At 38.9% G+C, this 24,193-nt stretch overlaps 1 pseudogene; it reads left to right on the top strand.

The window, feature by feature from the left end:
- The first annotated feature begins 93 nt into the window (after window positions 1-93).
- On the top strand, window positions 94-22,609 carry LOC127811141 (DNA damage-binding protein 1-like; annotated as a pseudogene).
- The last annotated feature ends 1,584 nt before the right edge of the window (window positions 22,610-24,193 follow it).

The raw sequence follows: 24,193 nt of genomic DNA on the forward strand, positions 1-24,193 counted from the left end.
CAAGTCCAGGAAATATTCTGGCATAGTGCTTATTTTATCTAGTAATTAATCGAAGAATAGTATCTTTACATGGTTGGGAACTAAAAATTAGGGATGGATGGTAGGTTCTGGCTTGGTTCACTTTAATTTATGTTAGGCTTCGTGATTTTTTCAAATTATGTTTCTGGAAAGGAAATTTTAAACTGTGTTGACTGCAATTAAAAAACTCTCATATTTCTAACTTTTCAGTTTTTTTCCTTGTCGTACTCTATATGTACCATAGGAAACAAGATCAATTCATGCTGATGCTGGGAAAGTACATCATTATTCCATAGTCTCACTATTTGAGTCACAGTGGAGCACATTGCAGATGGTTGTGCTAAGAGAGATCCTACTATCTGCTGTCCGAGCTGGAGATCCTCTTGCTCATGGAGTGTAGCTGCACAACTTCTTCGATCCTACTATCCTCTAATTACTCCAGCTGGACAAAATGGTCTTGCAAGTGCACTTGCAAATTCTGCAAAAAGGCTTCCTTCAGGAACTCGCTGTGCTGATCCTTCCTTACCTTTTATCAGGTATTTTGTTGGTGTTGAATATTGTTTTTCTAAATGAGAACCAGGATTGACTAATCTCAAGTTATTTTCTTAATTAACGAAGATGATTCTTTATTTCATCCAGCGGCACAAGGTACTTTCTTAACTTCTTATATTGGTTCTTCTGTGTATAAGCAAAGATTGCATTTGTCCTCCAAAGTGTCCAAAGCGAATCCAATGGAAAAAAGTAATTAAACAATTGACCAACACAAGTACGACATGTTCTCTAAGTTCTTGTGGTTTTATGGCTATTGCTATGTTAAAGGCTACAGCTACAAATGACTCCTATATGAGTTGGATTCCTATGTGCTTAAAAAAAATTGCCTGCATTCTATAAGAGGATATAAAGAATTTGCTAATACATGATTTGTGTGTGAAAGGCAATTGTGAGGAATAACTTGCATGTTGGTTAGTTCCTAGTGGACTTAAACTTACTAATGTAAAATGGAGGTCTATAATTCATATAGCCAACCCCTTCTAGTGGTATTAAGGCCTGTTATTGTTGTTGTAACATGAAGGAACACAAGGGAGATTTATGCTTTTGCAGAGACTTCACATGAAATAGCCATTTTGCAAGCCTTGGTAGCAACAATAAGATTGCTTCAATGTAACTAGAAGTTCATAGATTCTGGAAATAGCTTTGTTGAAAAAAAACTAGGGTAAAGCTGCATACAATCTCTCCCTTGACCCTTGCAAAGATGGGAATCTTGTGCACCCAAGCACACCCTAAAGGCTTGACATGAAATTATATCCTTTATTGTCTGAAATGTTCTACATTTTCCAAAATTTTCAAGCCTCTTCAAGATAAGAGTTAGCTAAGACGTGCTACTAGATATACTGGTAGGGATGGTCATGGGTCCATTGCAATCATTTCAACCCCATATTTATGGTGGAGGAAGCAAGCCATATGAAACAATAATTTTTGTTGAAGAATTCTCCCATAATCTTGTTCCATCAATGGGTATTACAATATATAGGAATAATGGTCATTAAGATCCCTTTATTCTAGGAATACACAGATAGGAAACTACTGAACATAGAATAGAAAATACCAAATATAAAACAGAAAGTTGACTTAAATCTAATCCCGTAAAATCAGGAATTATTCTGGGAATTATTCTAGGATCCTAACAAGCTGATACCTCGAGGAACATGGTCATTAGGGCTAAAACTTCATTAGTGGGGTGACTGCACATTGACAATGGAGTAGTCATGCATATAGTCAGAAGCAGCATTTGTATTGTTAAATCATGGAGATCATGCAATCATGACACAAGTCACACGGTGTAAGTGATAAACTCAGGCCTCGCATATTCTTCATCTTTGAACAATCTCTCTTTAGAACCAATCAAGGTAAGAATCCTTTGTAGTGGAGGATCTGTTCTTGAGAAACTCCTAATTCCAGCCTGTTAGTGTAGGTGCTCTAGACCCAATCAGATTGGGCATGTTGTACACTGACAATTGTAATCATGTTATTATTTGAATAAGGAGTTATTCAAATTCACAAGAAGTCATTCTATTAGTTTCTTGTTATTATTGTAATAACCGAATGAAACTAGATAGAAGTCCATATGATGTATACTGTGAATAATCTATAAAGATGTGAGATGATGCATCACAGTTTATAGACATCATTAAACGTCCCAAGTCGTAGCAATGTCAAGAATGGACATTGACAATTGCGGTAAGACTTGTATGTGCTATGTTTTTGCTATGTGATAGCAATGGGGGTCTCACACCCATAGGCATGGGGATGCCTAGACAAGTACATAGGTGACCAATGTTAGAGAACGTGTCACTGGACATGACTCGCCATGAAAATCCATTTTGGTTATATGTTGATGAAATTCTCATACGAGATGGGTGTAACTAATCCTTGGACCTGAGGTTGTCACGGTCATCTCATAAGAAGACCGGTATGCTTTGACATCGTTTCGATGGGCCTAGACAAAGGCTGCACGTGGGCGATCGTTGGGTATATCATGAGGCTTATGGAGATGGGTGCATAGCCAAGATGGAACTCGTCTATCCCTTGATAGAGGATGATGTATCTAAGGCGCCTTCGGTGGATATTCACTTTAAATCCATGGCCATGGTGAAAGAGATCAATAAGGAGTTATTGATTCACTTTCTATTAAGTGAAGATATCCGAAAGACCGAAGAAAACTCATGTGATCGTTATCAAGCAACACATCGCCATACTTGAGATCACATAAGATACATTGACGAGAGGATCGTATTACACGGTAACCATGCTCGTGAAAGGTTATTTGCGGATTATGAATCCTTCTGAATAATTGGGTAGGCATGACGCCTTGCTAGAGGCCAATCTTGTCTTATGTGTTCGTACCGACACATTGCCAACATATTCGGAAGCCTAATGAGTCATACGCAATAGGCACGGTCCCTGGCTTAAACCAGGAGAGTGGACGTATGGTTAAGTGGGACACTTCGGCAAGAAGTTGTGCCGTCGTAGGTTCTCACGGGAAAAGAACAAATAGACGTAATGACGTCGATATGACGAGGAGTCGTCATAATGGAAAGAGTTTCCTAAAAATGGCATTTGATTAAATTAGGAAGGAGTTTCTAATTTAATGATTTTCTATTTGTTGGAGTGGCAAATAGGAAATAAAATATTTTTGGGCTTAAGTTAATATTTGGACTAAATTAGATTTGGGCCAAATATTAAATTAAATATTATATTTGGACTAAATTGGATTTGGGCCAAATATTAAAATAAATATTATATTTGGACTAAATTAGATTTGGGCCAAATATTAAATATTATATTTGGACCAAATTAGATTTGGGCCAAATATTAAATAAAATATATTTGGGCTTGAATTAGATTTGGGCCATAATATTTTATTTAACCTATAAAAGGATTGGACCATTTAATTATATTTCTAGTTGGACTAGAATAAGCCCACTTATGATTCTAATTAAATTAGAATTAATGGGCTAGCCCAATCCATTAGGGTTTTAGAAACCCTAGGATATTTCATTATAAATATCCTTTTATAGGTTGCCCATTATAGGTGATTTTTGGTGTCGTTTTTCAAGAGTTGAAAAATGCATTGCCGTTCACTCTTCCCCGTTTCTTTTGGCATCGATTTGAAACGTGGGTGTTCTTTTACCGTCCATACACAAGCCGCGCAAAGGAGAAGGAGTTAGCACTCCTATTCCGCTCTCCTTGCCAACGGACGCGTGCCGCGTATCACGAGTTAGAGGCCGGACACTTGGACGGCTCGAATCCGCGAACGACTCGATAATCTAAAGGTTAGATTTATTTATTTGTTTGTGAATGATTTGATTTCGACGTTGATCCAATCGCCGGGATCGGGGTAAGGTTCAAAAATTTTGAACTACGCCGCTTGCCCCGTAGCGATCTTGCTTTACTTTTACAGCCTCCATTCCATAATCTGTTCTTGACGAACTCCTAATTCCAGCCTCCATTCCATAAAACCTTGAAGGTCCTGCATGAAGGAGTCCCTAAGCCCTATCTCAGCTGACGTTACTGAAGCCATTTGAGTTACTAAAGACATGGGATCCTTTGGAGCGGCTCCCATCATAGTTAGCAGTGGCATATGGGACCCATCAAACGTGTATGAGATGGGTGGAGAATTCCTATGACCTAACCAAATGGGGTGGTGAGTATTTTTATAACATGTGCAATGGTTGGGCAGAGAGATCTTGCTGAACTGAGGGGTGCCTAGACTAGTCCAATCAATAACACATAGCGTATTACTATTATTGCAAGTTATGTAAACAAGCTCAAAAATTGGAGACATGGAGATAGGCTCGATGCCTGGGGGGACAACTCATGGAGCCGTTCACTTGCTCAAGCTAAGCTGAAGGACTTGATAGCTTAGAGTGATACAAGCACTCACAATTGGAAGTAACAATCACAATTGGAAGTAAGAATGTTATTTTTAAAATTCTCTGAGAACATTTAGAGGTTTTAGAAACAGGAGAGCCACATTATATAATTGTTCATGAGCTACGCAGCCCTCTAACTGTTATTTCTTGATGTTTCTTTTCTTATGTGGTCTTCCCATTAGACTATGGTTTTTGTCTCTATGTGTGTGTGTGTGTCTACCTTTCCCTAAAGCTTTTTCTTCTTGCTCCCCATGCCCAATTTTATGTGCAAAATCAGATAAATATAAATATTCATAGAATTGAAACAAAATGATAGTACTGAAAAGCTCTGCTCCTGAAACAGTCCCATCTCAGAAATTCCTAAATCGTGTTACAAACGACTTTTTCTAAAACCTTGAAATATTTTCTTTTTGTCAAACATTAGAGCATTCACTTTTTCTCGTACCCCCCAAATATTTAAGAATTAGATGTATGTGCTGGTATTTGTGAGGTGTGTATCTGCTTTAGAATGCTGGGGCTTTACTCAAGATTCCAATCCTACCAAAACATGTTTGGTTAATGCTTTTCCTTTTCTTTTTTTTTTCTCAAAAAAATCTGCTTCTGACGATGAAGTGCCATGCAGTTTCCTGAGACTAATAAATTTTAATTTCAAGAATGAATGAAAGTCCTTGCCTTTGTCCCAAATATCCAATTCTATCGCCCAGGTTCCTATTTGATCCAATGGTTACTATAAATTCGTAGTTAGGAGTATCCTTTCACATGCATTTTTCAATGATTTAGTATTATTTTGTCCACTGTTTTAATCCTTCTAGATTGCATTCTTTTCCTCTCCACTTCTTACAAATGGACATTGTAAAATGCCATCCAGCAAGAGAAGATTGGTGGGCATGATCAGCTCCCTCTAGACCATTTACTTATACACCATTCAGCAAGAGAGGGACAAATCATACCAGTAAGCAGGAACTGATCTGGGTTGTTGGAGAGCTAGTCCAGGTGTTGGTGGAATTGGCCAACCCTTGTGGCTTTGATTTAATGGTGGATAGTATCTATCTGTCGGTGCATTCTGGAAACTTTGATGCTTTTCCTATCAGTGTAAATCTTCCACCTAATTCTTCAAAGGTGATCACCTTATCAGGCATTCCAACTAAAGTTGGACCAGTGACAATTCATGGATTCATAGTTCATTGTTTTGGCGTTATTACCGAGCACCTTTTCAAGGATGTAGACAACTTGCTACTTGGAGCAGCACAAGGTCTTGTGCTCTCTGACCCTTTCCGCTGCTGTGGATCTGAAAAGTTGAAAAATGTCTCAGTTCCAAATATTTCAGTGGTACCCCCATTACCATTGCTAGTGTCACATGTTGTAGGAGGAGACCGGGCTATAATTTTATATGAAGGTGAGATTCGTGATTTGTGGATCAGTTTGGCCAATGCTGGGACAATTCCAGTTGAGCAGGCACATGTTTCTTTGTCAGGAAAAAACCAAGACTCTGTTTTATCCATCCCGTATGAAACTTTAAAAGGTGCTCTTCCCCTAAAACCTGGTGCCGAAGTGACAATACCAGTAACCTTAAAAGCCTGGCAGCTTGGTTTGGTGCATAGTGACTTTGCTAGCAAAAATTTATCTGGAAGCACAGGGAGGCAAGCTAAGGATGGAAGCAGCCCAATGCTGTTAATTCATTATGTAGGTAATTTTTCAGCCATAAATGTTGGTGAAAATTTTCGGCTCATTACTCTGTTTTGTACTAAATGATATTGTTTAACTCTTGTAATCTTGTGTTTACTAGTCTATTCATTCTCTATTTGTAAGCCACATACCATTATTCAAGAATCATGACATACGATCTACCAATTAAGTTGTATCCATACATATAATTGTGCTTTTAGATTTTAGTGCTTGTGTGTTTGTTTATTCTTATATTATATAATATAATAGATTTGTGCAAGTAGTCATTGGATTTTGTTTTCTTAACTACCCAGTTTTATATGTGTTCTCCCACTAAACTCCAGTGTTGTTCCCTCAATTGAGAGAAGGGGGAAAAAAGAATCAGTTTTCTACCTGTTACAAGTTTGGTGTACCCAACCTATTTAGAATTTACAGGAAAAAAAAAACCTATTTAGAAACCCAAGCCCAACCCTTAATTTCCTTGCACTTTTTAGCCCTTAAGCCCTACCCATCATGTGTTATTCTATGAGACCCAATAGCCCTTGTAACTTATCCCTTCTGGTCTATTTGAATCTCGCCATTACCAATTCTATAAACACGTAGGTCTTGACTTACAAACAGGTTGCTTCTTTCCTTTCATATGGTTTGAATCTCTGTTTTCTAAATTAGTGTTAATTTATTATGTGCTTTTTGTAGCTTTATTTGCTTTCTTTAGCCATATTTGCCTCACATTAATTTACTTTTGCATGTTGGTTAGTTCCCAGTGGACTTAAACTTACTAATGTACCGGATAATATTTATTATGTGGTCGCTAAGGAGAGCCACCGATGATCTCTATGATGCTTTCTTGGTTGTCAGTTTTATTAGTGAGACACGGATTTTGGAAATGAATGCTGATGATGAGTTGGAAGAAACTGAGATAGATGGATTTTGTTCTCAAGTCCAAACTTTGTTCTGTCATGATGCTGTGTACAATCAACTTGTGCAGGTTGGTTATTATCTCATCTTCAGTCATATTATTTGCAAAATGCTTTTTTTTTTTTGGCTTGACCAAAAGTATTCTTAAACTAAATCTTAGTGTAAATCATTTAGTGTGTCTTACATGATGGCTTTGTCTTAGCTTAATTGAAGTTTACACATGAAACTTGTTTGTTTGTTGATAATGTTGTATTTATGTGTCTTCCTCTTTTTGTGGTTTGCATACCTAAACGTGACCCATTGAATTAGGTTGCTTCCCTTATGGCTTCAATGACTAATTTGTGTAAGATAGTTGATCACGAGTATTATTACTTGGTCACCTTTTTAAATTTTCATAATTTATCCAGAAAATGAACTTATTAATCCTCCATGCAGTTGTCTCTAAAATTAATTATTTGTAAATATCAGGGGATAAGCAAGAGGGTGGGCTTTTGTAGCGTTGATAAATTATGCTGGATAATATGTGGCTAATCAATATTTTGCTTCTAAAATGATCACTATAATCTGTTTACAGTTTCTTATGAATCATTTTGACAGGTTACTTCAAGCTCTGTAAGATTGGTTAGCTCTACCTCTAAAATGCTGCGTGATGAATGGACTGCCCTATCTGGCCACTGCTAATGCCACCCAGGTTTATTTCTGATCTCTTTCTTTTGGAATTGGTTACAAATGTGCTTATTATTATTGTTTTGGTATTTTGTGCTTCATTGGTAGTTCATCTAGATGGATAAACTTAGAATTTCATGGCTACAGAATGCAGGGTCATTTGCTGTCAAGTTTGCCCTTCTAGCTCTTATCATATTATGTTGAACCATTTGTGGGCACTATAAAGCATAAGTAGGAGGGGAGGGGTCTAAAGGGATAGTCAAACCCTTTGTATACCTGTTTCTTCATCTCCACAATTAGCAGGCCTAGTTTAATGAAAGGGAGTTGGTGATTATTAATTTGGCCACCCACTTATAAGAAGTTAATTCTACTTATAAGAAGTTAAGTAGCCTTAATTCCCTTCTCTCCATATAATATTTTTTCTCCCTCGTGATATTATTCATAAATAGGAAAAGTAACTTTATCGTTCTCTTTTTTCCCATCCTACCAACAGACTTATTTTTTTGGGGGGTAGTTATGGGCATATAATTTCATTGTTTATATATTTCTAAATGAAACAATTTTAAAGTCATTTCAGACAAATAGCTGGCATTTGTTTCACGACCTTATACAACAACAAAAACAACATATCCAGCCTTTATCCCACTATGTGGGGTCGGCTACATGAATTCTAGACTTCCATGTATTTCTATCTTTTGTCATATCTTTATTGAGATCCATACACTTCATATCAAACTTTAATGTCTCCCTCAAAGTCTTCTTAGGTCTGCCTCTACCTCTTTTTTTGATTAATTGTTCCATTTCATTAACTCTCATCACAGGAGCATCTCTTGGTCTCCTTCTCACATGACCAAACCATCTTAGTCTAGTCTCTCTCATCTTCTCCTCTATTGGCACTACTCCTATCTTATTACGAATAACTTCATTTCTAATTTTATCTTTTCTTGTATGGCCGCACATCCATCTTAACATCCTCATCTCTGCTACACTCGTCTTTTGCTTATGTTGGTATTTGACTGCCCAACATTCTGAGCCGTACAACAAAACTGGTCTTATAGCTGTCCTATAGAATTTTCCTTTCAATTTTAATGGGATTTTACCATCACATAACACCCTCGATGCATTTCTCCATTTTAGCCAACCTGCCTTAATTCTATGTGCGACATCCTCGTGAATTTCTCCATCTTTTTGAATCACTGATCCCAAATATCAAAAATGGTCTTTTCTTTGTAAGATTTGGTCTTCCAATTTTATTATAACATCCTCCACTCTTGCATTCTTACTAAATTTACATTCCATATATTATGTTTTCTTTCTGCTTAATTTAAATCCCTTAGATTCTAAATTGTTTCTCCATAACTCAAGCTTAGTGTTCACTCATTCTTTTGTTTCATCCACCAACACTATGTCGTCTGCAAATAGCATATACCATGGCACCTCTGTCTGAATATCTTTAGTGAGTTCATCCATTACTAAAGCAAATAAGTATGGACTTAGTGCAGAACCTTGATGCAATCCTATTGTAATTTTAAACTGTTCAATATCCCCTCCGCATGTTCTGACCCTTGTCTCTGCACCATGATACATGTCCTTAAGGGCTTGTATATAGACTATTCGGACTCATTTCTTCTCTAAAAACCTCTATAATACTTCTCTAGGGACCCTATCATAGGCCTTTTCTAGATCTATAAACACCATATATAGGTCCTTCTGATGATCCCAATACCTTTCCATTAGGCGCCTCAGTAGGTATATAGCTTCCATTGTTGACCTACCGGGCATGAAATCAAACTGATTTTTCAAGACCTGTTTCTTTTCTGAGCCTCTACTCTATTACTCTCTCCCAGAGTTTCATGGTATGGCTCATTAACTTAATTCCTCTGTAATTTTCACAGTTTTGAACTGTTTCACGACCTTATGTGTAGAAAAATCAGTATGAAAGTGATTGAGATTTGAGACAAATTATGACATGCGTTTGACAACCTTTATTTTTGATAGCTTAAAATCAGGATTGTAACTGGTATGATTGATTGTTGTCATTTGTATTGATTCTCTTCCCTTTTTAGTTTCAGCTGCATATGCATAAAAGGAGGATTGATCAATCAAATAACTCATTTGATGTTCTCTTCTATATTTCATCTTGGTATCAAGGCAGTGCCTTCAAATTTGAAGTGCAGTTTCTCTAAAAAGAAGCTAAAAACGCAAGGAGAAGAATATGTAAAGGTTAAAGAAAAGCAACATTGTTTAACTTATTCATGTAAGTTTGGTGTTGATTGAAAGCAATAGAAGGCTTATTGATAGATGACTGATAATATTGATTGGGGTCTTCATGCGAGTGAGAGTATTGTTAGAAAGAGAATATTCTTCAACTGGGTCTCTTCATTGTGTGAAATAAGTTCTATTTGTTGATGGATCTTGTGATGCATGGCTTAACGAGGGGGCCATTCTTTTTGGGGAAAAGATATGGAGGCTATTGGAGCAATAGCAAGTCAGGCAACCTGCATTATTCCGAGTTTGGTGACCCATTGTTATCAATATCATACCAAATAATGTATCAGGATGGTCATTGAGATGGTATTGGTACCAAGAACCTTTGAATACGTCGTTATAGTAAATAAATAATATATTATAAAAATATGTATAATTATAATAAAGTTGTATAGACAAAATGACCTTATGGAAGCATATAAAATCCTAATTATTATTGTGAACATGCTTTAAATAAAACTTAACATATAATAATATTTCTAAAATGATTATGGAAAAATAGGGACAACCACTCCTCTTAAATGATAATTGTTGTTGTCAAATAATTGGTAATAAGGAAAAAATAAATTAAACTATAATAAAAAAGATAAATAAACTATACAATTAATAACATAATATATCAGTATAGAGAAAATTATATTAAATAGATGATTAATTAAAATTGAGGAAATAGAGAGCCATATTCCCATGCTTGACCAAAAATATTTCTTTTATTGTTGGAACATGAGGCTTAATCCTAGCTCTCAATGTTAATGCAGGAACTCAAGCTCTACATGTAGCCTTCCCACTTCAAAGAGCTAGGCAGGCATCAAGTGCATGTTAAAAACTAAACTAATTTCTTTGGTATTTGGAGAATTATTATTGTTTATTTCTTTCATCTTTAAGAGAAGATAGAAATTGAAACAAAGAGATCACAGAAGCTACATAGATACTCTCATCATCTTCAACAAAAACGCAAAGAAAAAAGAGAGAAATGCTGAGCAGACAAAAAGGCAATCTCTTTTCGTTATCAACTCCAATAGAAGATACATACCTAAAGATATAGATGAAAACAATAAGATAATCATGGATTGAATGTCAAATTTTTTATAAAGGCATTTTACCTTTTGATAGGATAATTGGCTCGAAGGATATTTCCCTTCTATTCATAGCTTTATATGTACATGCATTTAGATTACTTTTAGGATAGTGGCACATATAAGCTTTATTTTACTTGCTGGATGCCGGCTAGGGGCGTTACATTGTGGGCATTGAACCTGTTAATTGCTTTCATGAGAATGAGTCTGTGTTTCCACTTTGTACAGTAGCTTTTCTTGATATGTTGATATAACATTTCTTTTTATGTTTAGTTACACTTGGTCTTACATGCTGTTGTATTACAAACATTAATTGATTGGCTCTCTATTACATATTTTCTGACAGGTTTTCTTAGCTACTGGTGGTGGTCATTTAGTTTACCTAGAAATTGGTGATGGGATATTGGCAGAAGTAAAACATGCCCAATTGGAGTATGATATATCTTGCCTTGATATAAATCCCATTGGTGAAAATCCCAACTTTAGTCAGCTAGCTGTAGTTAGAATGTGGACTGATATAAGTATGAGAATATTCTCTCTTCCAGATCTAAATCTTATTACAAAAAGAAAGCTTGGGAGGAGAGATAATTCCTCGCTCTGTCCTATTATGTTCATTTGAAGGGGTATGTTATCTTTTTAACCTATTCTGGCATATCTTCTTGTTCTTTTCTTAATTTTTTCAAGCTCTACATGCAATATTCTATATTAGGGCATGTAAAGTTTTTTGGTAAAACCTTGAATACCCTACCAACTGCATGTATGAAAAGGGCATTCATACTAGATTGGTTCTTCACTATGCATCACTTAAATTATGGTTCATTACCACATTGCTATAACATTGCGGAACCATAATAATGAGGGACCAATCTGGCATTTAGCTTGGAAATTTTCAAGCAGAGATGGGTTTGGAACTGTATGTGCCAATTTCATCTATATATGGCTGGTAATGTGTATCTGCTAATAGTCTCTTTTGATCCAAATTTCTGCTGTGTTTTTTTTTTTTTTTCTAGATACTTATTTGCTATGCGGCCTTGGAGATAGCCATCTCTTAAACTTTTTACTGAACATGAGCACTGGGGAGTTAACAGATAGGAAAAAGATATCCCTGGGAACCCAGCCCAAAACTCTCCGTACTTTGTCATCAAAGAATACCACCCATGTTTTTGCTGCATCAGACAGACCAACTGTCATATACAGCAGCAACAAGAAATTACTTTACAGCAACGTGAATTTGAAGGAAGTCAGTCATATGTGCCCTTTCAACTCTTCTGCTTTCCTAGATAAACTCTTAAATTTTCTCTTTATTCGTTGTTTATTCCCCAACAATGTTAATTGATAAGTCAGAAGTTTGATTATACAGAAATTTCTATTGTTTCCAGAATATGGGTCATGTGATTCTAGGGTATCTTTCTTGCAGGGGTATTTCTAGGCCACCTGGTAATGTTATCACAAGATTTGTTTTTAGCCAAGTTCCTATATTTTTACCTATGTGATTGGAGGGTACTTGAACATAGAATGGGAGCAAATGTAAGTGATAGGCCGCCGATGCACCGAACCTATCAAAGACGCATCAAGCAACCGAAGGTATGAAGATGGGAGTAGGGGGCGGTCCGCACATGTAGGTGTAACAACCAGCATGTGCGCATGGGGGTAGAGTTGTAATTCACATTGCTGAGGGAATAATCAGCGTGTGAATGGGGAATTCAATTAGAGTGGGGTTCGGGAGTGGTATAAGTAGGAAGGGAGGAGGGAGAGTGAGGGAGCTGAATTTTGATAATGATTTGGGAGAGTTAGGGCCTCTCGAATGCCCTGTTCCATTCTTGTTTTGCTGCTATAAAGAATTGGAACTATTGATAGTGGATTGTTTTTTTTGGAATTCAATCGGGTTCCTATCAATTTGGTATTAGAGCCATTCCGAACTTGATGGTGAATTTGACGGAGAGAGTGGGTGAGTTGGAGTCGAAGATGGAAGGCATACAAAGGGGAGTCGACGACATTAGAGGGAACGTCTAGACGGTGGAGCGCAATGTAGCAGTGATGCTTGAACAGTTCGCTTTCATGCGAATGAAGCGGGATGAACTGGAGTGGGAGAGAAAGAACAAGTCCAAGGAGCGAGAAGGACCTTCAGAATTCACCATGGATTCTGAAGTAACTCCTGGGGTGGTGGGGGGTTGCAACTCAGAGGGGGGTATCGAGGGCGGGTACCGGTTGGACTTACGTGGAAGACGATTGGAGATGCCCATTTTCGAAGGAGAAAATCCGGATGAGTGGATCTTTCGAGCTGAAAGGTATTTTGCTATCAACCAACTAACGGACGAGGAGAAGATAGAATCCGCAGCCCTGTGTTTCAAAGCAGCAGCACTGTCTTGGTTCCAATGGGAGACAAGGCGAAGAGGAATTCGGAACTGGGAAGGCCTGAAGCAAGGAATTTTGGGCCGATTTCACCCCACTCAGGAGGGGTCGCTAGAGGAGCGTTTCTTGGCTTTTCGGCAGGAGGGGTCGGTGAAGGAGTATCGCTTGAAGTTTGAGACCATGGCCGCGGCAGTGCCTGAGGTTCCTGAGGCATTTTTGGAAGGTCAATTCCTCAACGGCCTCACCCCAGAGATAAGAGCTGAGATCAAGGTGTTACAGTTACGGGGGCTCGATCGAATTATGGTTGTGGCCCAGAACATTGAGGACAAGAATGTAGCTCTTCAGAATTGCCATCGGGCAACCGGACCAACCAGGAGCGGGTATTCCACAGCAACCGTGATCGCAGGTCGAATGTCACCGGTTCCAGCGAAAAGTTTGGGTTCCTCCTAAAAGTCTGTAAATCAGCCAGGCCTTAGCATTCACCCCGCTAGTAATGGGGGCAACTTTCCTTTCAAGAAGCTTAGTGAGGCTGAGTGGAAGGCAAGGCGGGAGAAGGGCCTTTGCTTCCGCTGCGATGAGAAATACTCAATTGGCCATAGGTGCAAGAACAAAGAGCTTCAAGTGTTGATGATCTATGACGAAGAAATAGCCGAGGCTACGGCAGAAGAAGAAGAAGAAGTGCAGGGGGCCGATAAAGGGTTGGAATATGGGGGAGAGGTGATTGAATTATCCATGAATTCGATGGTGGGATTAACTACACCTCAAACGATGAAGCTAAGGGGACTCATAGAAGGGCAGCCAGTGGTCGTTCTGGTGGATGGCGGTGCAACTCACAACTTCATCGCATCCGAATTGGTGCAACGCTTGAGTTTGCCGAGGACAGAGACGGCTGGGTATGGGGTGATAATGGGAACTGGGTTGGTTATACAGGGAGCAGGAGTGTGCAAGAGGGTGAAACTGACACTAGATAACCTACAGATAGTGGAAGATTTTCTTCCCCTTGAGTTAGGAAGTTCTGATGTCATTCTTGGCATGAAGTGGCTGGCTTTAGTAGGGAAGATGAGTGTGGATTGGAGGAATCTGACCATGAAGTTTCCAGTGGGGGGAATGGCGTGACATTGCAGGGTGATCCTAGCTTAAGTAAGACATTAGTCTCCCTAAAAGCTATGATGAAGGCATTTAAAGAGAAGGGGGAGGGAGTGCTGCTGGAAATTGGAGAGGTGGCTGCCGAATGCAATGAACTACAGGTGGGACTACCCCGAAGCTTGGAGGAATTATTGGCTGAGTTTGGAGGAGTTTTTTCCAACCCGGAGGGACTGCCACCTACCAGAAATAAAGATCATGCCATCAATCTCCCACCCGACACTTCCCCGGTTAGTGTTTGACCTTACTGTTACCCGTTTCTTCAAAAGAATGAGATTGAAAAGATGGTACGTGAGATGTTGGCAGCTGGTATTATTAAACCAAGTGTTAGCCCTTTTTCTAGCCCGATGTTGCTTGTTAAAAAGAAGGATAGGGGATGGAGGTTTTGTGTAGATTACCGGGCTCTCAACAAGGTAACAGTTCCGGACAAGTTTCCTATTCCAGTCATCGATGAATTGCTGGATGAACTACATGGCGCGAAGGTTTTTTCAAAATTGGATCTCAAATCTGGTTACCACCAGATTCGAGTCAAGGCTGGAGACGAACCAAAGACCGCATTTCGAACACATGAGGGCCACTATGAATTCCTCGTCATGCCTTTCGGATTGACGAATGCCCCGGCCATCTTCCAATCTTTAATGAATGATGTATTCAGGGAGTATTTGTGTCGGTTTGTGCTGGTATTTTTTGATGATATTTTAATTTATAGCCAAAATTTTGACCAACATTTGCAGCACTTGCGTTGTGTGCTGAAGGTGCTGGCTGCAAATCAGTTGTATGCCAACAAGAAGAAATGTTCCTTTGGGCAGTTGGAGGTCGAATATTTGGGCCATATCATCTCCCAGCAAGGCATGTCGGCTGATCGTTGCAAGGTGCAAGCCATGTTGGACTGGCCTGCACCTACTACCTTGAAGGAATTGCGGGGATTCCTTGGTCTTACGGGTTACTATAAGAGGGTTGTAAAGGATTATGGCAAGTTGGCTTGGCCCCTCACCGAGAAATTAAAGAAGAACAATTTTCGTTGGGATGGAGAGGCTAAACGAGCATTCCAGTAGCTCAAAACAGCAATGGTGTCGCTGCCAATTCTTGCACTTCCGGACTTCGATCAACCCTTCATAATTGAGTCTGATGCTTCAGGGCATGGGTTAGGGGCGATGTTGATGCAGAATCTTAGACCGATTGCATACTACAACCATGCTCTTAAACCATCGGAGAGGAAAAAATCGATTTACGAAAGGGAGCTGATGGCCATGGTGTTTACAGTCTAGAAATGGAGACATTATCTCTAGGGAAGGAAGTTCATAGTAAGAACAGACCAAAAAAGCTTAAAGTTTTTGTTTGAGCAGCGAATGGTGAGCTCGGATTATCAAAAGTGGATGCTGAAACTGATGGGCTTTCATTTTGAGATACACTACTGGCCGGGGCTGGAAAACAAGGCTGCAGATGGCCTTTCGAGAATTAATCAACTAGCAGCTCTATTCGCACTAACGATTCCAAAGGTGGTGCAACTCGGTTAGCTAGTCCAAGAGATGGCGAAAGATGCTTCTTTACAGGACATCATACGGAAGTTACGAGCGGATCCGGCTTACAACTCAGATTTTCAGCTAGTGGGTAACCAGCTCCTTTATAAAGGGCGGTTGTTCCTGCCTAAGGGTTCTTCCCTAATTCCTTTGGTGCTCCATGAGGGTCATGATGGCAGTGTAGGAGGTCATTCCGGGTTCCTAAAGACATATAAACGAATTGCAGCGAGTGTTTACTAGGTGGGTATGAAGCGGGACATACGCCACCATGTGGGAAAGTGTCACATTTGCCAGCAACATAAGTATGAGGCTTTAATGCCAGAGGGTCTTTTACAGCCTCTTCCGGTTCCTGGCCAGATTTGGGATGATATAGCTATGGATTTTATTGAGGGGTTGCCAAGATTGGGCCATATGAATTCTATACTTGTGGTTGTAGATAGACTTAGCAAATATGGCCACTTTATTAGTCTCAAACACCCATTTACAACAGGAGTAGTAGCTGGTATTTTCGTAAAAGAAGTGGTGCAGCTGCACGGTATGCCTCGGATTATTGTTTCGGATCAAGACAAGGTGTTTATGAGCCATTTTTGGGAGGAGTTGTTTCGACTTCAAGGTACTAAGCTCAATCGTAGTACGGCCTACCACCCGTAAATGGACGGGCAAACGGAGGTCCTCAACTAGACCCTAGAGACTTACTTGCGCTGCTTTGCATCAGCAAGACCTATGGGGTGGTGTGTGTGGCTGCCATGGGCTGAATTGTGGTATAACACATCATACCACACTGCTTCAAAGGTTACTCCCTTCCAAGCTGTTTATGGGAGGGAACCACCAACCTTGATCAGGTTTGAAAAGGGCTCAACGCAGGTATCTGCAGTAGAACAGCAACTGTTGGAGCGAGATTTAGCATTGGAAGAGCTCAAAGACCAGCTGGTACGTGCTCAAGCGATCATGAAGAGGGGGGCTGACTGGAGAAGACGGGATGTGCAGTTTATGGTTGGTGACTTTGTCTACTTGAAACTAAGGCCTTATAGAAGGAAGTCCCTAGCTGCCCGCCCTAATGAGAAGCTGGCTCCTAGGTACTATGGGCCATTTGAAATTGAACAGAGGGTGGGACTGATGGCTTATAAACTTAAATTACCAGCCTACTGCCATGTCCACCGGGTTTTCCATGTGTCCCAATTGAGAGAGGCCAAGGGTGAGGTGGGCGCAAGGGCACAAATTCCCCTTCAGTTGCAGGCTGACTTAGAATTAAAGGTTGAGCCAGAGGCAGTGTTGGGAGTTCTGCCTGGGAAGGGTTCTAACTTACGAGGGCTGGATATTTTGTTCCAGTGGAAAGGTTTACCACCGTTAGAGGCAACTTGGGAGCCCTACACCATGATTCAGCAACAATTTCCAACTTTTCACCTTGAGGATAAGGTGAAAGTCCGGGAGGGGAGTAATGATAGGCCGACGGTGCACCGAACCTATCAAAGACGCTTCAAGTAGCCGAAGGCATGAAGATGGGAGTAGGGGGCAGTCCGCACATGCAGGTGTAACAACCAGCATGTGCGCATGGGGGTAGAGTTGTAATTCACATTGCTGAGGGAATAATCAGCATGTGAATGGGGAATTCAGTTTGAGTGGGGTTCGGGAGTGGTATAAGTAGGAAGGGAGGAGGGAGAGTGAGGGAGCTGAATTTTGATAGTGATTTGGGAGAGTTAGGGCCTCTCGAATGCCCTGTTTCATTCTTGTTTTGCTGTTGTAAAGAATTGGAACTATTGATAGTGGATTGTTTTTTTTGGAATTCAATCGGGTTCCTATCAGTAGGATTGCAGTATGCCACATGGTCCAAGTTTGGTACACAGCTAAACTTGTAGAGGCCATGGTTGGAAATAATGATATTTTTAGGGAGTATTTTTAGTCAATTTGATATCTCATAAAACTAAAGAAATAATCATTTTTCACTTCCAAGTTTGTAAAAACACTTTCTAGTCGTGAATATTTTTATGCTCTACAACAGCACCAAGCTGTAATCCTACTTGTATCTTTTGCAAGGCTAGTATTCCATGTCATGCTTATGAGTTTTTTGCATTTCTTTTTTTTTTGTAAATCTTCCTTTATATCGTTTGTTACGAACTTATTTTGATTACCCACTCCTCTTGAATGTATTTACTGATCACATGTTTAAACCATCTTAAATGCATCTCTCACCTTTTCTTTTCTTTTTTTCAATAGGCAACACTACAACTTTAGTACAAATAATCTCTTTTTTAATTTGTCATTTTTTACTTTTTTGTGTGGCCGGATATTCAATTAACATCCCCAACTCAATTATGCTCATATTGGTACTTAATTGCCCAACATTCCATGCCATAAAGGAAAGTCAGTTGCCATCCAATAGAACTTTATAACTTCAAAGCAATTTTACAATCATATAAAATCTTGAAGCACTTTCTTATTTTAACCATCACCTTGTCTTGATTATGTAATTTTCTCAATTATTGAATTTTTTGATCCTGTTATTTTAGATATTTTAACTGATCTTTTCTTGAAATAATTTGGTCTTCAAGTCTGACCACAACATCATTCACATTTATTTCTTTCTAATTTGCATATTAGGTATTCTATTTGTGACCTATTCAACTTAAAACCTTAAAATTGTATGGCGTCCTTCCATAACTCAAGTTCACTATACATGCCATTTTGTTTCATTTGTCAGGACTGTCATTTACAAATAACATACACCAAGACATTTCTTCTAGAATGTATTTTTAGTGAGCTTATACATCATTAAAGGAAAGAGTTAATGATCGAACACAATTTTTTTATGTAATATAATTGTAATTGAGAAAGTATAAAGATTTTCTCCAGAAGTCCCAACATGTTCCTATTTTTTGAATAATCTGTATATAAACAACCTGGATTCCTTTCTAACCTTTCCTAAAATATTGTTGGTGATTCTATATAGGTTGCTTCTAAATCTATAAGCACTATATGTAAATGTTCTGTTTATTGTAGACTTTTATCAAACTCTTCAACAAGTGGACTACTTCTATTGATGATATATGAACATAGACTCAAATTAAATGGCTTTGGTTTTTCTTTTTAACCTTTGCTCGGTCACCCTTCTCAAAGTTTCATAGGATGATTTATTAGCTTGATTCTTTTGTAATTTTCGCATATCCTTTATTTTTGTAAATGAGTACCAAAATGTTATTTTTTTCTACTTGCCAGGCATCCTATTGGATCTAAGAATCACGTTAAATAGTTTCCTTAACCATAAAATTTTATCTGCTTTTATCTGGATGTTATTTAGTCCATTTGTTTTATTTTTTATTTTCTCATTTTTTCATGGCTTGACATTTTTTCAGACAGCATGCAATTCCTATGTACTTCTAAATCATCAAAATTTTTGAATGTAACATTTTCTTTTTCCACATTCTTTGAATAAGTTGGAGAATAACTCGCATTTTTCTAGGCCTCATTAGCACCTTCTATTTTTCAAGATAGTTAATCAACCTTCCTTTTTCGTTTTGCTCTGATCCATTTGTTTTGTGGGTTTTATGGCCATTGCATTAGTAATCAAAGATCATGAACAATTAATCATATGGTGGGGTTGTACAAGGAACTGTGGATGGTAGAATCACATTTTATTTGTTGGGAACAGTTCTTCACCAATGATTGAAAATCTGTCAAGAAGATAAGCAGGTTGGTCAAAGGGGCAAAAACTAGGAATTTTTGGCTTTTTTAAGTTTAACATATATGGAGGAGAGCTGGTATATCTCTCAAATTGTTGCAGTGTCTCACATGCACTATATTCATGTAGAAGTGTTTAAAAGTAATGTGTATCGATGATTTGCAATGTCACATATGAATTGTCATATGAAAACATATGCTTTGACTGGCCAGTCTTAATACAAAATGAAGCAAGCTCTCTTTTATTTGAAATACTGTTTTGTTTGCTACCTACCACTAATAACTTAAGCTTAATTGCAAAATTTTCCATAGCTGTTGCACATTGTGTCTCTCCTGCATTATTTGGTTCCATGACATTGAAATATTTCTATCCTTTTATGGTTGACATTTCTAATGGTTGGCTTATTACTTGTCCAGTCTTGCAATTGCCAAAGAAGGGGAGCTTACAATTGGCACAATTGATGACATACAAAAGCTTCACATTCGCTCCATCCTTCTTGGGGAGCAAGCACGCCGTATATGCCATCAAGAACAGACTAGAACCTTTGGCATAATTAGTTTGAAGTACAACCAATCAAGCACAGATGAGTCTGAAATGCACTTTGTCCGCTTGCTAGATGATCAAACCTTTAAATTCATATCAACACACCCACTTGACCAGTATGAGCATGGTTGCTCCATTCTGAGCTGCTCATTTTCTGATGACAACAATATGTATTATTGTGTTGGGACAGCTTATGTCATGCCTGAGGAGAATGAACCCAGCAAGGTAGGATTCCATGTCCATATTGATAATTTTCTAATATAAATTGCTTTCTAATGTGATCAAAGTTTAGCACATGTAATTAATTGCTAAGCTTTAGTATTATTTAGTTCTTGTTGAAGATAAATTTTTTACTTTCTTATGTAGAATTGCAAGTTAAATTTTTCATCGTCTTATGTAGAATTTGCAAGTTTGTATATGTTGTCAGTGTCTTCAGATCTGTTTTCTCAGTGGAACTATTTCTATAGTTACCAAAAAGGAAAGGAATGGTTAAATGTATGTCAGAATAGGTTCCTTTACTTTTTCACCCTCTAAACAAGAACTTTCACTAGGTTCTCTTATAAGATATATAGTAATAGTTGGAGATGCATTCTCTACGTTTTTCTTTTCTTTTCTTTATATTGTTAAATGGTTTATTGATAGGAAAACATTTTTGTAGACTATTTCTGAGGCAGCCTTTTCCTTTGACCAATCTGCAAAATGGAAAACAAGTACATGCATGCTTCTACTGATGTAAAACAGAGTTTTAACTGAAGAATTCTTGAGTAAAAGATGCTTGCATGACTTGGTTGGGAGCATAGTTATTATGCATACTAACACAGAACTGGCAAGCACGATCATGCCCCTATCTTTCTAGGCAACTTGAACAGTATATTCTGATTGTTAAGGTTGGGTATTTTGAAAAACTGAATTGAACTTGACAGGATCTGAATATCACAGTACCAGTATAATTGTGCTGTTTGGGTATCTCGTAATTGAATATGTTTTGTGTGGTTTTAGATTGCCTTTGACCCAATTTTGATATGCAATGAGCTTAAGGAATTCAAGAATAATCTTTTAATATTGTTAATATTTACCCATCCAATGTTTGGTTTACTGTTCTTTGGGTGGAGGATTAGGTGGAAGCTATAGGTGCACTAGGTAATACCGTAACCAGGAATACAGTGTCCAATCCTGCATAATATGTAATCATCTGCCTATTTTGTCAAGTTGAAACTCAACTGGCATGGAGGTTGACTATCCTACATGTACTAGCACAGAACTGGCCATACACATCTTCTGCGTTAGTTCTTCTTCTTGACAAGTTTACAATCTCCTACAGGGCCGTATACTGGTCTTCATAGTTGAAGATCAAAAGTTACAGCTAATTTCTGAGAAGGAAACCAAGGGGGCTGTTTACTCCCTGAATGCCTTCAATGGAAAGCTGCTCACTGCTATTAATCAAAAGATTCAGTTGTACAAGTGGATGTTGCGAGATGATGGTAGCCGTGAGTTGCAGTCTGAATGTGGGCATCATGGGCACATACTTGCCCTTTATGTTCAAACTCGTGGGGATTTTATTGTTGTCGGTGATCTGATGAAATCAATCTCCCTATTAATCTATAAGGTTAAGGACCTTTTCCATCATATTTCATATACAAGGATACTTTTTTGGAGTTTTATTTTTAGCATGGCTTGAATTTCAAGGACAAATTGTGTGTGCAGTAACTGGTTTTTCTTGCTTACATTTTGACTCTGTGTTGTCTTCAGCATGAGGAAGGTGCTATTGAAGAACGAGCCCGTGATTACAATGCAAATTGGATGTCAACTGTTGAGATTCTTGACGATGACATCTACCTTGGTGCAGAGAACAATTACAACCTGTTCACTGTCCGGAAGAATAGTGAAGGCGCCACTGACGAGGAGCAGGGCCGTCTTGAGGTGGTTGGCGAGTACCACCTTGGTGAATTTGTTAACCGATTCCAACATGGTTCACTTGTTATGCGCTTGCCAGATTTTGATGTTGGTCATATCCCCACCGTAATTTTTGGCACTGTTAATGGTGTGATTGGTGTGATTGCCTCCCTCCCTCATGAACAGTATCTCTTCTTGGAGAAGCTCCAATCAAATCTGAGGAAAGTGATAAAGGGTGTTGGAGGATTGAGTCATGAATAGTGGAGGTCATATTACAATGAGAAGAAGACCGCTGATGCTAAAAATTTCTTGGATGGAGATCTGATCGAGTCATTTCTCGATCTTGGTCGTGCTCGAATGGAAAAGATATCCAAGGCAATGGGTGTTCCAATGGAGGAACTCATGAAAAGAGTGGAAGAATTAACGAGCCTGCACTGATAACAGGGAACGGTTGTAAGGCCCCTACCCAGGTCCCCAAAGAACCAGAGCGGGTGCCCTACTAAAACAGAGGCAACCTGATCTGAAAGGACCTGTCATGCATGCCATAGATAAATATCAAGAGAAAACTGCTAAAAGAAACTTGCCATCCCGGCATGCATATCAAAACCTTAACTTGCTATACAATAACTGATCTCCAGGCTTGCATAGCCCAAGCATGCATAACATACAACACTGGCACACCGGCCACAAAATAAACACAAACCATATAGACCCAAATAAACTAATGAAAATATAGTCCGGAAGCGGCAAAATGAACAAAAAGAAACCCCCAGGCTGACAACTGCTAGGTCTGCATGGCCTTGTACACCGTCTAACCCGGAAGTCGAGACCCACTTGACTCGCCCACAACTAGATCATTGCCTTTACCTGGAATGAAGAGAAAACAAGTTGAGTCCAAATGATTCAACAAGCTCATATAGAAATGAAGGACGAAAAGAATAGGCACTAAGAGTAAACCTGCATCTCAAGTGCATAACAAATCGAAACTCATGCCGAGCATGGCAACCAACCATACATCACATGTCCATGAATCACATGACAGCTATGCAAAACTGCAGCATAATAAAATATGCACATACTGGTCCTTGGGGCCTACATAACACACACGGCACCCAAGTCCCTATCACAAACCTGCTGTTGCCCTGAAAGGCAACTGAACCTATAACTCGAGCCGAAGCTCAATCGAGTGGGAGCGACCCACAATCGTCTCTACAACTAGAGCCAAAGCTGAATCTGGAGCCGAAGCTGTAACTGGAGCTGAAGCTATAACTCGAGCCGAAGCAGTAACTCGAGCCGAAGCTCGCTCGGCACGCTAGAACGTTCGAAAAACATTACAACACACACACACAGCTCCAGTAACCATGCAATGCAAAGATATAATGCAATGGCATAATGAGCATAAACGATGATACATAGCCCCCATAAGCTATGCATAAAGCCCTGCTCACCCATATAGGAAATCACATACAATGCAGTGCTCATGTAATGCAGAGGCATAATGAGCACAAACGATGATACATAGCCCCCATAAGCCATGCATCATGCCTTGCTCGCCCCGAATGGAGGACAAATATACAATAATATGCCCCATGGCCAAGCACACAATCACATGAAACCCCCATATGCATATCCCAAGCCCATGCATGCATATGAACTGACAAAATAATGGTAATAAAAGAAACACATGCAAATACTCTCGGCTACAACAACCTCCAACAAGAATCTACCCACAGGTTCCTAGCTTTATTCCAACAATAAAACAAAAGGGAGAATCGAACCCTTCAAAGCTCACAAGGAAAGACCCACCATCTGGCAAAGATCAAACCAAGATGAAGAAACTAACCAGAAACAGGCCTATAATCCTCGAATGAAAGCATCTACAACTCAACAGAGCAAATCCTCAATTAAAAAGCTTACAGGGAGAATATCCTCAATAATCCCTCATATAACAAGCTTCTCTAGAAACTCAAAATACAACCTCTAAAGCAACACCATAGTAAGGAAAATAAACCATTCTCAAGA

Source organism: Diospyros lotus, chromosome 10 (genome assembly GCF_014633365.1).
Source record: "Diospyros lotus cultivar Yz01 chromosome 10, ASM1463336v1, whole genome shotgun sequence".
NCBI classification, from domain to species: domain Eukaryota; kingdom Viridiplantae; phylum Streptophyta; class Magnoliopsida; order Ericales; family Ebenaceae; genus Diospyros; species Diospyros lotus.